This window comes from Zalophus californianus, chromosome 8 (assembly GCF_009762305.2).
Source record: "Zalophus californianus isolate mZalCal1 chromosome 8, mZalCal1.pri.v2, whole genome shotgun sequence".
NCBI lineage: Eukaryota > Metazoa > Chordata > Mammalia > Carnivora > Otariidae > Zalophus > Zalophus californianus.
In genome coordinates this window covers 97931682-97950032 of record NC_045602.1, presented here as the reverse complement: position 1 = coordinate 97950032, position 18351 = coordinate 97931682, and the positions used below count along the sequence as shown (strand labels likewise).

General features: G+C 43.5%; 1 pseudogene; it reads left to right on the top strand.

Annotated features, from left to right (window-relative positions):
• The window catches only part of LOC113938090, a 46532-nt pseudogene extending 28504 nt beyond the window's left edge, over positions 1 to 18028 (top strand).
• The last annotated feature ends 323 nt before the right edge of the window (positions 18029 to 18351 follow it).

Here is an 18351-nt window from a genome sequence, read left to right as displayed (position 1 = left end):
TGAATGAGATTGGTGATGGATTAGTGATGTCTGGGCCCAGTTTTGTCCCTGGATAGGGCCTACTATGGCTGACTTAATCTGCTAGACTCTGCCATGTGCAGAGTCAACGATTGGACAGGACCTCCCATCTCCCTTTGCTCTGATGCTCTGCCTCCCTGCAATGCCTTCAGGCAGCCTTCTAATGCTTGCTCTGACTCTCCATCTTACCTTCATCCTGGGAAAGAGTTGTCTTGGATGGAGAACTTGAGTACTCTGAATCCTGAAGGAGGCATCTCTTCTCTTGCACATTAGTAAGCTGGCATCATTCTGACATACATACCAGTCTTTGATGGGTTGAGTTTGTCAGCAGACATGGAAAACGAACAAGTAGAATCCTGGACGTCTACACGTGAGGACCAGACCATAAGCCCACATTGTCCACACCAAGGGCAGAAACCTTGGGAGAGGGGATCCCTGCCCGGGGAACCAGCCTGCAGACCCACCAGCCTCACTTGGCCCCCCCCTCCCCCCATGGCTTGGTCATCACTTGGTCTCAGGACAGTGCTCTGTGAGCTGAGACAGGTCAAAATCAAGTTAGCTGCTGGTGAGAGGTGTTCTGATCCCCTCCTGAGACCTAGCCCTCTGTGGCCCTGTTGCCCCAGCCTCAAACTCTCAATTCCCCAGCCTCACCCGTGTGCTGTACAGACTGGAAGGCCAATAGATTCACTGCGCTGCAGGGAGCTCCACAGAGCTCTGGCCTCCTGGAAGATATCGAGTTGTCTCCCCATTTCCCTTAGTAATAACTGAATGTCAGGATAATAGATGAAGGGCAGGGAGAATATACCATAGTCTCACTTTCAGCAAGTGGGGAAAAGCTTTGTGGAGGAAGGAAGGATGAAGATTTTAAGATTTCAAGAGTTTTAAAGTTTTAAGTTAGTTTGGTGTCCACTCTTCTCAGCAGTTTGGAGAGCATTTGGCAGGTAAAGAAAATGCCAGTACAGCCTAAATTCTCAACTCTGGTTGCTAAATATTCTCTTTATAGGAATTGATGTAGACCCCTCCAAGGATAGACCTCCAAGACTGACCGGGGGAAACAAGTAAGAATTCTGAGACAGAGGTTAAAGCACCTGCTTAGACATTTATTCACCATTATGATTCTAAGTAAATCACCTTGACTTGTCCACAAATACTAAAATATTTGTCCTACCCACATTACCTTATGGGACTTCAGTTAATTTGATTTCCTTATCATCCATCTCCCTCCAGATAAAGCATCTTTTTTTTTTTTTTTAAAGGGAAATCACCCCTCCCCAACTCTTGACCTACAGGTTTAGGTGAAAATGACCCCCCTTCTCCCCTGGCCTTAGCCACCTTAGTGGTCAGATGATCCAGTACTGGCTGATCAGCATGTTCTATGGATCTTCCAAGAGGCTGTAGTGCAGGAAAATTTTTTCTTCCACCCTCTTAGGGTCCCTGGCTAGGTCTGAAAGGGAAACTGTCAAAGATCAACAAGAGAAAAGCATACACATTTTATTAAATCTTTACATGTACTTGGGAGTTAAGAATGAAGACCCAAAGAAGTGACCAGAGCAGGAAGCTTTTATACCTTGTAGATGAAGAAACAACAAATCTGGGAAGAATTGACAAGACAGAGGGATTTGGGCTGGGGCAGTAAACGGTGAAGAAGTAACTAGGGAGATAACAGCGAATTTTACAAGTTTGTTTGCAGACTCCTCTGGTGCCGCAGGCTGGGCTGATAAGAGCCTGTCTCTAGTAAAAAGCAGAATTTATTTCCTGCCTTCAGGCAGAAAGGGGAAGGTTTTTCTGTGTTTACTGCTTCCTAATTGCCTCCAGTTTAAAATAACTTTTATGTCAAAGAGGCATATTTTGAGGGGACATATTTTGGTTTCCTTCAAAGTTAGTCCATCAATGGGAACAGCACCCGAGGTGAACCTAATTACTTAATTCTTGACGCTCCCTGGACCACTTGGAAATGAGGAGTCCTATTTCCTATGGTATTGCTAGCTTTAAAGAGGATGTAAGCCTGAAGATGCTGTGGTCAACCTGCGAATTATGTCAATATAGAGGAGAGCAGAATTGTGCCATGAAGGAAAGGAGGAATGAGCCATGATGATGTTATTTGAGCTTCTGAAGACAGCCATTGCCTGTGGGAAAATTAATACGGGGAAACCTCACTACAGTGGAGCGGGTAAGCCAGAAGGGGGAGCTCTCACTCCTTGCCATTTAACATCGATTACAGACCGGGACAGGAAGAGATGGACCGTGCATTCTCCACTGGAAGAAGTCTATACCTTACTCCCCCAGCAGGAGGAAGAAAGATTTTCCCCTTGCCTGGCAACCCTTTGAGCTCCCAGTTTACCCCATTATACTATTTGTTTATAACACCCCCCACCGCCCAACCAACTCCCTCTTTTCCTCCATAGAAGAATAGCCCCCTCCTTTGTTCTCCGGACTTGCCTTATAGTTTTGCCATAGTTTGCTTGTCCTAAAGTGCTATTCTCTGCTATTTTGGAATAAACCCATTTTGCTGGCAAAATATCTGGCCGTTTTATTTATTTATTTATTTATTTAAAGATTAATTTATTTATTTGACACAGAGAGAGAGAGCACAAGCAGGGGGAGCGGCAGGCAGAGGGAGAAGGAGAAGCAGCCTTCCCGCTGAGCAAGGAGCCCGATGCGGGGCTCGATGCCAAGACCCTGGGATCATGACCTGAGCCGAAGGCAGACGCTTAATCGACTGAGCCACCCAGGCGCCCCTGGCTGTTTTATTTTTAAGGTTAACACCTGCCATCAGACTTTTCTGTCCTGGGAGTCAACAAGTTCCTTTTTGTTCAATCCCTTTTGAGATGGAGGATTTTTATCTTTTTCTTTTTTTTTAAGATTTTATTTATTTGACAGGGAGAGAGCACAAGCAGGGGGAGTGGCAGGCAGAGGGAGAGGAAGAAGCATGCTCACCGCTGAGCAGAGAGCCGATGTGGGGCTTGATCCCAGGACCCTGGGATCATGACCCAAGCTGAAGGCAGACGCTTAACCAATGGAGCCATCCAGTCACCCCAGGACTTTTATCTATAAATGAGAAAGCCTACTGCAGTCAAGAGGTTATGTCAGCTTTAATTTCTGATTTTTTTCCCATAGTATCTATTACCCATCCTCTCTGCTACCCCCATCAGAGTCCCAGCCACTATTACACTCCCCCCGTGGTCTGCTCTTCGAGAGCAGATAGCGATCTTTGCTTTTGCTAGTTTTTGTTTCCTTTTTTAAGTTCTCATTTTGAAAGAACACATGATTTACAAGAAGTTGGCAAAATTTGTACAAAAGAATTTCTGCACACCCTTCTCCCAACTTCTCCAAACATGAACATCTCAGTACATCCCAGATGAAGTGCGACTACCAGGAAATTAACACTGGTAAAATACTACTAACTAACCAGCAGACCTTATTCAAATGTCACCATCTGTTGCACTGATGTCCTGTTCCTGGACCAAGTTCAAATGCAGGATCACATGTTGCATTTAGTTGTCTCAAATGGCTGAAGGCTGTATTTGGCCCTGGAGCCATAGGACCCTAGTTGTAGCGGGAAGCTTTGAAAACATGTCACTTAATGTCAAGCCTCTGATTCAAACCTCCTCTTCCTCCTCCTGCCGCCCTGCTCTTCGCCATTCCGCCTCACTAAGAGAAAAAAGCTTGAGTCCTGTATTACTCAAGGTTTTCCAGAGAAGCAAAACCACAGGACCAGTAGGGGAGAGAGAGAGGTTTATTTTAAGGAATTGGCTCATGTGATTATGGAGGCTGGCAACTTCAAAATCTGCAGGGTGGACCATCATGCTGGAGACCCAGGGAAGAGCTGTTACAGCAGTTCAAGTCCAAAGGTCATTTGCTGGCAAAACTCCCCCATGCTCAGGGAAGTCAGTCTTTTGCTCTGTTCAGACCTTCAACTAATTGAATAAAGATCACCTACATTGTGAGAAGCAATCCACTTCACTCAAAATCCAGCCATTTAAATGTAAATCTTACCCCAAAACACCCTGGTAGAAACATCTAGAATAATGTTTGACCAAATATCTGGGCACTGGGGCCCAGGCAAGTTGACACATAAAGTTAACCATCACAAGTCCTTATCAAAGCCAGAAGGCCCTCTGTGATCAAGCCTCACTCTCCAACCTTGCTTTCCACCACTGTCCTGCTTGATAATTGTGCTTAGTCTAAACCAGTGGTTGTCAAACTTTCCCCCGCAGCAGAGTCACCTGGAGGGTTTTGAATACAGATTTCTGGGCCCCAGAGTTTCTGATTCAGTAGGTCTGAGTTAGAGCCCCAAAATTTGTAAATCTTAAAATGTCCTAGGTGGTGAGGACCCTTGTCCTAGACATACTGATCTTTTTGATATTTCTCAACTAATAAAGCATTCTTGCAATGCAGGACCTTCATACTGGATGCTCTTTCTGCCAAGAAGACTCTTTCCCTGGGTGTTTGCATCCAATTGGGTATTGATAAATACTTAATAACTGGCTCTGGAAAAAAAAAAGTCCTGATTCATAGCATTTACTGATCTGTGGTGTACAAATCCACTGTGGCTGATTTTAAGCTCCCAGCGTGATGTCACTGAACATGGAGTTGAGAAGAGATGTGCCCCATCAGTTCTTGGGAGCCAAGATGAGCTGGCTCAGTGCACCAGTGTTTGGGTGACTTCTTCATGTCTCTGCTCAATGTCACCTCCTCTAAGAGGGCTTTCCTGATCACCAGGTACAACCATGCCCCAGTCATTCTTTTTGTCTCATTTTGGTTCATTGCATTTATTTCCACCTATGACGGATTTCTATTTTTAAGTTTTTGTTGTCCCCCACTAAGTCATAATCTTCAAGAAGGCAGAATTTTGTTTCATTCCATGTTGTATCCTCAGTGTGTAGAAGGATGTCTCGAACAGAATAGGTGATCCATAACTTTTGTTAAAAGTCTGACTAAGTGAATGAATGAATGAATTTATGCATATGTTTGCTGATTCCCCCACCACCCTACTGGAAGGTAATTCCAAGAAGGCCAGGACTTCCTCTAGCTTTATTCACCATGTGTCCTCATCCATACACAAAAGAAATAATCCACCAGGCATTTGACAAAGTACAGTATCCTTTCTTGATCAAAACTCTTCAGAGTATAGGGATAGAGGGTACATACCTCAATATCATAAAAGCCATCTATGAAAAACCTACAGCGAATATCATTCTCAAGAGGGAAAAGCTGAGAGCTTTCCCCCTAAGGTCAGGAATGCGGCAGGGATGTCCACTATCACCACTGCTATTCAACATGATATTAGAAGTCCTAGCCACAGCAATCAGACAACAAAAAGAAATCAAGGCATCCAAATCGGCAAAGAGGAAGTCAAACTCTCACTCTTTGCAGATGATATGATACTGTATGTGGAAAACCCAAAAGACTCCACCCCAAAACTGCTAGAACTCATACAGGAATTCAGTCAAGTGGCAGGATATAAAATCAATGCACAGAAATCAGTGGCATTCCTATACACCAACAACAAGACAGAAGAAAGAGAAATTAAGGAGTCGATCCCATTTACAATTGCACCCAAAACCATAAGATACCTAGGAATAAATCTAACCAAAGAGGCAAAGGATCTGTACTCAGAAAACTATAAAATACTCATGAAAGAAATTGAGGAAGACACAAAGAAATGGAAAAATGTTCCATGCTCATGGATTGGAGGAACAAATATTGTGAAGATGTCCATGCTACCTAGAGCAATCTACACATTCAATGCAATCCCCATCAAAATACCATCCACTTTTTTCAAAGAAATGGAACAAATAATCCTAAAATTTGTATGGAACCAGAAGAGACCCCGAATAGCCAGAGGAATGTTGAAAAAGAAAAGCCAAGCTGGCGGCATCACAATTCTGGACTTCCAGCTCTATTACAAAGCTGTCATCGTCAAGACAGTATGGTCCTGGCACAAAAGCAGACACATAGATCAATGGAACAGAATAGAGAGCCCAGAAATGGACCCTCCACTCTATGGTCAACTCATCTTTGACAAACCAGGAAAGATTGTCCAATGGAAAAAAGACAGTCTCTTCAACAAATGGTGTTGGGAAAATTGGAGAGCCACATGCAGAAGAATGAAACTGGACCATTTCCTTACACCACACACAAAAATAGATTCCAAATGGTTGAAAGACCTAAACGTGAGACAGGAGTCCATCAAAATCCTAAAGGAGAACACAGGCAGCAACCTCTTCGACCTCAGCTGCAGCAACTTCTTCCTAGAAACATCGCCAAAGGCAAAGGAAGCAAGGGCAAAAATGAACTATTGGGATTTCATCAAGATAAAAAGCTTTTGCACAGCCAAAGAAACAGTCCACAAAACCAAAAGACAACCGACAGAATGGGAAAAAATGTTTGCAAATGACATATCAGATAAAGGGCTAGTATCCAAAATCTATAAAGAACTTATCAAACTCAACACCCAAAGAACAAATAATCCAATCAAGGAATGGGCAGAAGACATGAGCAGACATTTTTCCAAAGAAGACAACCAAATGGCCAACAGACACATGAGAAAGTGCTCAACATCGCTTGGCATCAGGGACATCCAAATCAAAACCTCAAGGAGATACCACCTCACAGCAGTCAGAATGGCTAAAATTAACAAGTCAGGAAATGAGAGATATTGGTGGGGATGCGGAGAAAGGGGAACCCTCCTACACTGTTGGTGGGAATGCAAGTTGGTACAACCACTCTGGAAAACAGTGTGGAGGTTCCTCAAAGAGTTGAAAATAGAGCTACCATATGATCCAGCAATTGCACTACTGGGTATTTACCACAAAGATACAAATGTAGGGATCCGAAGGGTTACATGCACCCCGATGTTTATAGCAGCAATGTCCACAATAGCCAAACTGTGGAAAGAGCCAAGATGTCCATCGACAGATGAATGGATAAAGAAGATGTGGTATAAATACACAATGGAATATTATGCAGCCATCAAAAGGAATGAGATCTTGCCATTTGCAATGACATGGATGGAACTGGAGGGTGTTATGCTGAGTGAAATAAGTCAATCAGAGAAAGACATGTATCATATGACCTCACTGATATGAGGAATTCTTAATCTCAGGAAACAAACTGAGGGTTGCTGGAGTGGTGGGTGGGGTGGGAGGGATGGGGTGGCTGGGTGATAGACATTGGGGAGGGTATGTGCTATGGCGAGTGCTGTGAATTGTGCAAGACTGTTGAATCACAGATTTGTACCTCTGAAACAAATAATTCAATATATATTAAGAAAAACAAAAGAAGAAGATAGAAGGAGGGGAAGAATGAAGGGGGGAAATCGGAGGGGGAGACAAACCATGAGAGACGATGGACTCTGAAAAACAAACTGAGGGTTCTAGAGGGGAGGGGGTGGGGGGATGGCTTAGCCTGGTGATGGGTATTAAAGAGGGCACATTCTGCGTGGAGCACTGGGCATTATGCACAAACAATGAATCATGGAACACTACATCCAAAACTAATGATGTAATGTATGTGATTAACATAACAATAAAAAAGAAAAAAAAAGAAATAATCCACCAGGTTGTGGTGAACATAACATGAGAAGGTGTGTTTAAAAGTGGTAGGGAACTGGGAAATTTTGATAAAAATGTAAAAGGAGCTTTACACCTACCTGGTCTCTAAATACATGTAAGGAAAACCTCTGGCTCAATTAGGGAGAGAGTAGAGACAGATAAGATCTTGAAATGACTCTCCTACTTAGAATCCCGTTAACCATGGAAAGAAATGAACACTTTAAGTTGACTCTTTGTCTCAGGGTCTGTTCCTGGGAGATCCCCAGGAAGCTCAGGGCTTAGGGGTTATGATTACATGTTTTGGTGGCTGATCTTGAGGAATTTACAGTTGAGGAAGCTAAAACATTCACACGTTTTGAGAGCACAAAATTGACAAGGATAAATTCCTCCAAAGAAGTTCATGTAGCGACTATCTCTAGAGAAACCCAATCCATGAGGACAGAAGTTCACCAAGTGTTCCCAGGATCAAGAGCAGATACCAGTTCCCTCTACCCCTGTATGATTTGCCTTGTCAGACGGTGTCCCTGAAAAGGCAGAGCTGTGTAGGGAACCTGGTGGGTGTCAGCCCAAGAAATATGGGCAGCTCATCTGCATATCTTTTAGTGACCTTCTGGAATGACAGCCAAGCCACCAATGCTTCCTTGTTTGCAAATGATAGAGATCTCATTCCTGGGGACGGCGGGATTGATGTGGCAGCCGCAGTGCCATTAGACCTGGAAGATGTTCTGTTCTCATTACTGTCTCCTGGCAACATAGTACCAGATGCCGCCATGAATATTAATGATCCTCTTTCACGTAACCTTTCACGCCTTCCTCCAGCATTTCTGGGCTGAAGCCAGGGATCGCTGCTATCTGCTTCTACAGTCTCCATCTCAACAAATCTTTTCTTCTTCCCTTCCTGTTTGAGAAAACAATTATTAATGAGATTTTTATCTAAGGAGAGGGTTTCTACTTCTCCATGGTGATGCTCGCTTGCCAAGCCATAGCCCATTTTCTAAGAAAGATAATGGCACTCCCTTTCTGCGGGAGCTTACCTGTGATCACTTTCACTGACTCTATCTGCTGGGTGGAATACGTAATTTGTCTAAGCTCTTTGCTTCTCTGGGCGTGGAGTTTAAAAATCAACATGGAAAAAAAATCAACATGCAATGGGGGTGCGGGAGGGGGGGACAAGTAGTACTAAAATCTCAAGGAGTTTCATAGTTCCTATTAGCTCCCGCAACTTCAGAGCTGTTGGAATATGTGCAATAGCCATGGTCACTCCAGGTTCACCCGTCTGACGTCCTTTGGTTCTTCGTGCTAAGAGGCAAACCCTTGAAAAGTTGAGGCGTCTTGGTTTACTCTAAGTGGGACTGTCTTGTGCCTTTAGCTCTTTGCTTTGTTTTTTTAAACTTCTAAGACTTTGGCCAGAGGTGGTTCTTGAGGGTGATTCAAGGCACTGCAGAGAGTAGAATCTTCTCTTTTCCCTCCCTTTATTCCTTTCTCCCCCTAATATTGAGTGTGAGGTGTAATTAGTGGTTTTAGAACACAAATTTTAGAGAGATTGAGGCCAGTAAATAGATCCTAGCTCTGTTAACTAGTTACAGAACCCTGGCATATTGCTCCATCTCGCTCAGCCTTTGTCTCATTTCCGTAAAATGGAGCTAAAGGCACCAACCTCCCTGGGTTGTCAATAAGTTAAATGACATAAGATCTATGAAATGCTTAGCCTGGTGTCTAGTGATAGTAAAGATTCAGTAAATGGTAGCCCGGTGCAGTAGATTGTTTAAACAATGCCCCCTAAGGAAACATGGCGCCTGGTATCAACACCACTCAAAAGGAGTCTCGTGTTGGCCATGTGACTTGCTTTCACCAATGGGATATCAGCTAATGGGAGGAATGTTGCGGCTTATTAAGTGCGCGTGCATTGGTGCTTCGCTCTGGGACTGCCGCCATGACCGCATGAGGAAGCGCAGTCTCGCTCCCTAGAGAATGAAGGACTCCGTGGAGAGATAGGCCCAGCCAACCCTGAAGCTGATCGCAGTTGCATGAATGAGCCCAAGCTCAGCACAGCAAAACCACAAAGAAAGACAAGGGATTTTGAGATAATTTTTTTTTTTATTTAAGTCGCTATTTTTGGAATCATTTATTATGCAGCAAAGGCTAATTGATGCACTTCATGGCTGTTTTTTTCATAAGCGTTGTCTTAAACCACACAATAATCTCGTGAGGTGGGTGTTACTATCTTCCACTCTACTGATGATGAAGTGAAGGTTCTAGGCTGTCACGTAGATGCCGCCTTAATTGTCCAGATCCTTAAGCTAGTGGCTGAGGTATAAGCATATTTAAGCACTGCTCCCAGGTGAGACAAAGTCTTTTCACCTAGATGGAATCTTATGTTAGATCTCTTGGTATTTGTTAGCTTTCCTAACATACAGTCAGGAAAGTATGACTGAGCTGAGGAAATGAGTATCATCCAAACCAGCTCTTCTCTTCTGCCCTAACGGAGGAAGCTGGCAACAGTTGGCCATCTGACATTGCTGGTCCCTGTTGATGGCTTTGCAGGTGTACAGGCATCACCTCCTAGCTTGACAGAGGAATGGAAGCTTCTGGAAGCTGCTGGAAGCTCCAGGCTTAGATGCAAAACAACGGCTTAGATACAGGGCATCTTTCTGAGGTCCTCTCAGCCCTCATTCTGACTTGTCTCTCAGTGGAATAAGTTACTACACATCCAAAATGGTTTTTTAAGTAGGCTCCACGCCCAACATGGGGCTTGAACTCAAAACCCTGAGATCAAGAGTCACATGCTGTACAGGCTGACCCAAACAGGTGCCCCAATAATTAACTTTTCAAATGCCATTTGTCCTAAGTTTATAGCATTTATACTTCCAAAACAGTTAAAGCTTAAATTGGCACTAGCCTTCTGGACACCCTGGATTTATGTCACTCACCCTCAAAGTGGTAAGAATTGCTCTCCCCCAATCAATCCTAGTCTGTCTTCACAGAATTATCCCCCAAAGGGCTGTGCTGCAGACAGTGTTATGCCAGCTTGGAGGGTCAAGAAATCTGCAGTGATGGACAGTTCTTACATGGCCTGGAAAATTCCTCACCCCAATTTGTTTATGAGAATTAGGACATTTACCTCCTTTCCCCCCACCCCGCACTGTGGAACAACTAGACTACTATGCATTTTTCTGGAGGCCTTGAGGGGAAGGACCCTGCAACAATGCAGGGATCCTGGGTATTATCAATAAACTACCATGTCTTGATGAAGCACAGTAGTAGAATTGGTAATAGTGAAAAACTTGCCAGGGTTGCCGAAATAACTTGGTTTCAAAATCAGTAGAAACCATGCCTTGGAGGGTTATGGCTAAGATTTTTTATAGTCCATGGCCACCTTTGTGTTTATTTATTTTTTTCAAAGATTTTATTTATTTGAGAGAGAGAGCAAATGAGCAAGAGAGCACGAGAAGGGGAGCAGCAGAGGGAGAAGCAGACTCCCCGCTGAGCAGGGAGCCTGATGCGGGGCTCAATCCCAGGATCCTGGGATCATGACCTGAGCTAAAGGCAGACGCTTAAATGACTGATCCACCCAGGTGCCCCTGCCTGTGTGTTTGTTAAGGAAAAGTGCCCCTTCCTCTAGGAGGGAAATAGCCCTGCCCCAGGGTACGTGGCTTGGTGAATGGAATATGCCTGGATTTCCGCCCCAACTCAATAACTTGATTGAGCGTCTTTGTTGACAACCTGTACAACTGTACAAGGTAGTCCCGGCTACTGTCCATTCACATTGCCTCCAAAGACAGAAATGATACAAATGGGGCAGCAGTCTAGCTGGCTCATGGACCAGTTTGGATAGGCTATTGTTCACTACCATGCCTTTAAAAATTAATCAAATATAATACTCACTTTTCAAGAACAGGAAAAAAGGAAAAAAAAGAACCCAAGACTTAATGTCCTTAACGTTATTTAGAAACAATGAAACCCAACTTCTAACCTCTGGATATACCACTAAAAAACATTTCATTTCGTTAATATTTTATGCCTTCTCCCTAGAGCAGTTGAATATATCACATGACACAAGACCAAATTACATTTATTCCCAATAATTTAAAACTAGAATTTGAGCCAAGAGAACCCAGAAAAAAAAAAAAAAAAGAATGATTTCTCACCACTCTCTAAATGAATTGCACTGTTCCCAACTGAGGCCATGGCCCTTCAGACCAGAAGAATACACACATTTATGCAACAAGTAAAGAAATAGCACTGAAATTATGTCTAGTTCATTTTCTCTGGCTTTGATTAGAGATTAAACAATTCCCAAAGAATGGTAAAAACAAGAGAAAATATACATTCCCCATGTGTTAGAGCAGATGGCATATGGAAACTCAATGAACTGATGATAAAAATACATACCCATAGTATTGACACTTATTGGTGTAAAGAGAATTTTTTTTTTAAAGAGAATTTTGAAAATCTAATTGGGCTTGATGATGGAGAGGTAATCACTTGGCTTTATTATTCTAACTGAAAATGGAAAGGGAACTCTTTCCCTCGTTTCAGAAAGACTTTTAGAACTACCCAGACACTTCCTATAATTGCACTGTTACTCTTGGTGAAAATGACAGGTCAGGAAATTTTCATTTTCTCATGCCATTTCTGGAATAGTAAACACCACCTTTCCTCTCTCTCCTTCAAGTACACACACGAACACACACTCTTCAGTCTGCCATAATTTAACGCAACAGTTAGTTCCTTTCAGCCGAATTCTCTCCTTTGCATCCTGTAGTCATAATCTGGACTCATCCAGAGAACTGAGGAAAGACAGAGCTGCTTTTTATCTGCCTTTGCTGTCAGGAATTCAGGAAAGGTCTAATTTTACCTCTACTGTTGGTGCCCGTGTCCTGTTGCACTCACCATTCCAATACCAGTTGAGAGCATTCTTCTGCAAGATTGCTACTCTCTGCCTGATGGTTTTTCTCTCAGCCTGTCTCTAGACCAAGCCACAAGAACCAACCAGTTTACAACATCAGGTGTATCCTTTCATCAGTGATGAATGAGTCAGAGGATAAATACCCCAGCTCCCTCATCCCTTGAATGAGACAACTTTGAGGCATGTTCTAGACTGCCTTCTCTCCTGGAAGCCTGCAGAGAAGGGCTAGACACAATGTAGAATGCCCCGTTAAATTTGAATTTCAGATAAATAATGAAAAAATGTTTTAGTTAAATATATCCTAAATATTGCATGGGACACTGTTCTACTAAAAAAAAAAATATTTGTAGTTTGTTAGATCTTCTCATTTAGTGGAGCATCTTGTGTTTTTATTTGCTAAATTTGGCAACTTACCCTAGAGGATTTGAACCCTTGTTGCCCACATGACTTGCTGATATTCCAGACTGTTTTGGCTTCCTTCCCTGTATCAGTTCACCTGTTTCCTACCAATGCTGGGATTCCCTCATACCTTAGGTCAGGTTCCCTAGAAGTAGAGCCTGAGATGGCGAGTCTTACACAAGTGATTTATTGAGGGAGTGCTTTTGAGGGAGAACGTTTACAGTTCATGAGGGAAACAGGATAAGCAGGGAAGGAGCTGAGCAAAGATGTGGTTTTAGGAAAAGTCTAGCTTCAGCCTGATCTCATGTAGGGGCTCTGGAGCATGACTGCCATCACAGGGTTGTCATATCCAAGTTCAAAGGGACTGATCTTTGACCACTCCCTCAACCCCCAGTATTCAGTCATTGACTATGGTCTATCCAGATGAGTGCAAGGTGTGGGCAAGATGCCAGCAACATCTATAACACCTCCCAAACAACTTACCCCCAAGTCTTTGTTTGAAGGTTTATTTCTGAGCAACCTGAACCAAAAATACTAACAGTAAAATCCTTGAAGTCTCCTCAAGGATAATCATTTCCCCAAGGACTAAATTCTATGACTCTTTTGGAAGCTGGAACTGCAACTTATTTGCAATACTTCACACATAATAAATGGTCAATAAATATTTGTTGAACTGCACACAGAAGCATACCTAATATATCAATAGTATAAACAATAAAAACACACTTGTTTAGTATCTACTACTATAAGCTAAACAAGGTACTCTATTAGATTATTAATTTTTAAAATTCGATGAACAAAAAAGCACTGCTATTATGTCTCAAAAGTACCCTGGAACTAGTCCCAACCTTGTTAGATCCTTAATGAATTAATAAAATGCAGGACCTGCGAGTGCCGCTTACTGTCATTGAAGCATAGCAGCTAAGAGTTGGAAGTTGAAGGATGGTGTGAAAGGTCTGCCTTTCCCCAAATATTTCCCCTGGTGCTCTTTCCTTTTTGTGTAGGCAGCTCACTATGTCAAGAAAACGCATAGCATTGCTGGAACCCTGGGTGAGGGCCAGAAGGCCCACCTGTCAAAGTTGCCATTGACTGGATTCCTAAATGCTGCTTCTCCCAAAGAAGCCACCTAGCCCAACTGACACTGCTCCTTAGGCACCAAATCTTCAGGGGATGGGCACCAAGAGAAGGGGGACAGTGGATGGGACACTGGAGCACCAAGTGCCGATGCACTGCGTTTGGACAGGAGCAATGTGACCTAGCCCTTGTAGGGGTACTTGCAGAGGGCTTGGGCCACAAGACACATTAGATTTAATGGAGCTCAGTCAACAGTGGATCAAGTCAGACACAAAAGAGAATCATCAGAACCCAAGCATGACAACCATAGCAGGAACAGGTATACTGTGCCCTTGAGTTTTTAAGTGGCCTTGTGTGAAGACAAACTTGATCCTGGAGGCAATTAGCCTGCCATTTTAGGGACTGGAGGAATAGAGGTAGGTTTTCCGGAAAGATTTCTTTTTCAAAGGAAAAGGTCCAGAATATTTAGTGTCATGCAAGGTTAAGGTATGTGTGAGTTCAGACAAACCCAAGGAAGTCAAAGGCAGTAGGCAAGCTTGGAATTCCAAGTTATGGGACGTGGGTGATGGCAGCAGGTAAGGACTGGACAAAAATGTAGGAGCAGAGATGAGGGAGCATTAAGAGAAAGCTAATGGTTAACTACTTTGGGAAACTCCTTGGTAGTGTCCAAGAACACTAAGCATTTGCATACCCTATTATCCAGCAATTCTACTCCTTTGTATATGCCCAACAGAAATGTCTGTGTGTTTGGGAATTATCCTTGCAACATTATTTGTGATAGCTCCAACCTGAACAACCCACATGTTCATCAACAGTAGAAAAGATAACTGTGGAATATTTACATAATAGAATACTACACAGCAACAGAAATCTATAATTACAGGGAACAACATAGATGCATCTCAAAAACATAATACTGCGTGAAGAATTCAGGTACCAAAAAGCACATATTTTATGATTCCATTCATATAAAGTACAAAAGCCAGCAGAAGTGCTGACCTGAGGCACCTGGGTGGCTAAGTCGGTTAAACGTCCAACTCTTGATTTCAGCCCTGGTCATGATCTCGGAGTCATGAGATCAAGCCCTGTGTAGGGCTCTGTGCTCAGCAGGGAGTGTGCTTGAGATTCTCTTTCTCCCTCTCGCTCTGCCCCTCTCCCCCACGCTCTCTCTCTCTCTCAAATAAATAAGTCTTTTCCTTTTTTTTAAGTGCTGACTTTAACTGGGGGAGGGGTTTGTGATGGGAAGTGGATGCCAAGGTGCTGCTGGTGGGCTGGTGATGTCCTATTTCTTGATCTAGGTTTTGGTGACTATGTTATACTGATGAGTTCAGTTTACAAAAATTCATGGAGCTGTACACTTAAGATTTCTTCTTGTATGTACATTATGCTTCAACAAAACATTAAACATCATGTAAAAAAGGAAAATTATTGAATAGAGAAGACAAAATTCACCTATGTCTTAACTCTGCCAAGTGGTGAACACCACCTTATTCTGTCATGGTTTTTGATGGGCCACATAAGGGGGGCACAGGAGACTGAATTCAGGTAGCTGAACAGTCACTGACTTTTAGCGTGTGGAGGGGCAGTAGTCAGCTACCTCTAGGTGCCCCCAAAGCAGACACCGCCGCTACATCACTCCTGACAAGTCATCCTAAGGATGCACTTAGATCTTTTGTGTTTCAGTGATAATCACTGTTTGCAAATCAGCACAAGCAAAGATGCAGATTCATAAGACAGATCCAGAGACACCAGCAGCAGAGGTTTCCAAGTCTCTACACAGCCAATTAACATGACTCAGGTACACGCTAATGAGCCTACTTCTGTCTCTCGATTTTCTTCCAGTTGTCCATTACCTTGTCATGTCTACTGAAACATGGCCCAGGAAGGCTCCTGTGGCCTTAAGACTACTTTCTAAAATAAGTATTTCTCTAGGATGCTTAATTCAAATTCCCAAGAATTCCCAAACTCAATTTTTCATAGGTTGACAAGAAGCCTTTCATAGGTTGACTGACAAGTCTTTGACTTGGGTGCTTTCCCTGAAGTCACCAGCTGGGGTGCTGGTGAGTCAGGGTCACCAGATAGAAATCACTTAGCTCTTTTCAGCATCAAGGGGTTAGCAGCAGTTCTTTCTAGAAAAGGGTGGTGTGCCTCGTACTCACACCCACTACTTCTCCATCTTCCCTTCTTCCTTTAGTCTCTAAAGTCAAACTCTCAAAGCAATCACTTAGCATAAACTTATTTTTCAACCTCTCAAAGCAATCACTTAGGAAAATCGTATTTTTTGCCTGTCTTGGTCGGAGTCTTGCCTTACCTCCAACCTGCATATAGTTAGCTGTCAAATTTCCAATGTGAGTGATAGAATGAGCTCTTAAAAATCTCAGAATATCCTGCGCCTCCATCTGGGGGATCGTTCCACCTCCCTTTCACCCCGACCATTCATCAGCAGTAGCAACGGTGAGGGGTTCATGGCTCAGCTCCTTTAATTTCCCCTGCTGCCTACCTTCTGGCAGCAATGCTAGGGAGCAATGAGATGGTCAAAAAGTGGCAGAGAGGAGGCAGAAGCCACGGTGCTGAATAATGACCCTTTGAATAGCAAGACCTGACCGAGCCAGGGGCTTCCTGAGCAGACTGCAGGGGAGGGTAGGCATCTCTTGATGGGAAGAATGGATGCCAATCCATGGGGAAACACCACGGGACACTCGCTTTGGCAGGGCTTTAAAAGCTCCGGTTTTCCTTGAATAAATTCTTCTTGAAAACCATCTCCAGTGCATTTCCACAAATCTGTTTTTTCAGAGTGTTCAGAATTCATTCTTTTTTGGTTCTCCTGCTGCTCGAAGCAAGTAGGAACCCCAGGGATCCAGCTTCTCAATGTAAAATAAACACAATTCTTTCTGGACCAGCTGAGCCAGGAGAAAATGGCACTAAAAATGAATAAGACACAAGGCTAAAGCAAATCCAATTTTTGTGAGCCTCTGTTATACTCCTCTCTCTGCCTGGTTGAGCAAATGGATGGACGTATCATATCCTCTTTCCTCAACTACCCACAGTTGGTCTACGCATTCTTACTTATAATGCATTTTCTTATGGTTTTGCTTGCAAAGGTTTTCTGTCCAAAGTCAATGTCCCCCTCTTTTCCAGCTGGAACCATGGAGGGTGCAGAAGAGAAGAAAAAGAAGGTTCCTGCTGTGCCAGAAACCCATAAGAAGAAGCGAAGGAATTTCACAGAGTTGAAGATCAAGCGTCTGAGGAAGAAGTTTGCTCAGAAGATGCTTCGAAAGGCAAGAAGGAAGCTTATCTATGAAAAAGCTAAGCATTACCACAAGGAATATAGGCAGATGTACAGAACTGAGATTCGAATGGCAAGGATGGCAAGAAAAGCTGGCAACTTCTACGTACCTGCGGAACCCAAATTGGCATTTGTCATCAGGATCAGAGGTATCAATGATGTGAGTCCAAAGGTTCGAAAGGTGTTGCAGCTTCTTCGCCTTCACCAGATCTTCAATGGCAACTTTGTTAAGCTCAACAAGGCTTCAGTTAACATGCTAAGGATTGTGGAACCTTATATAGCATGGGGGTAACCAAATCTGAAGTCGGTGAATGAATTGATCTACAAGCGTGGTTATGGCAAAATCAACAAGAAGCAAATTGCCCTGACAGATAACACATTGATTGCCAAATGACTACTCTCATGGAAAAACAAAAAACAAAGTCAATGTCCCTCTCCTTCACCCGTACACCTTCAGGCTTTCTCCATCTGCTCAGTATCCCTGTAAATCTCAAGAGTTATCTCATACGCATTTGCACTCAAAAGTGCCAGTGACTGATGATGTTATAAATGATTGCAGCCTCAGGGTCACCTCCAGCATCCTGACCACTGCCAGTTGCTATTAATAATGGGTCTTGACCCCCCAGTGTTATTCCAGACCACTGTGATGACTCAGAGGCTTTGGACAGAGCCCACTAGAGATATGCTGCCAGCCACAGCTGGGATTCAGACCTCAGCCAAGCTCTGAGCACCCTACCTCGGAGTTAATTCCTCTCCACTTTAGATAATGCCTGAGGACTGACCTCACCATCTTATTTGCTCCTTCAGTCTCTTGGAAGCTGATGCAGCACACCTAGTCCCTGAACCGGTTCTGACCAAGGGCAAACAGGCTGTTGGCCACCTGCCATGTCCCACCAGGAACAAGTGGTTGGTTTTGGTGTCTTGGCCAAGTGTCGCTGAAGGTAGCCCAGTGCCTGAATGTGGAGTGCACTGGTCATGCAACAGAGCGGTGAGTCAGACATCTGGGGCCAATTTAAGACTACCATACTTAAAGCTGTTTATCAAGTACCACCTAGATATTTAAGTCTATGTAGTACAAAGAGGGTCAAAATGAAATGATGATCATTTTG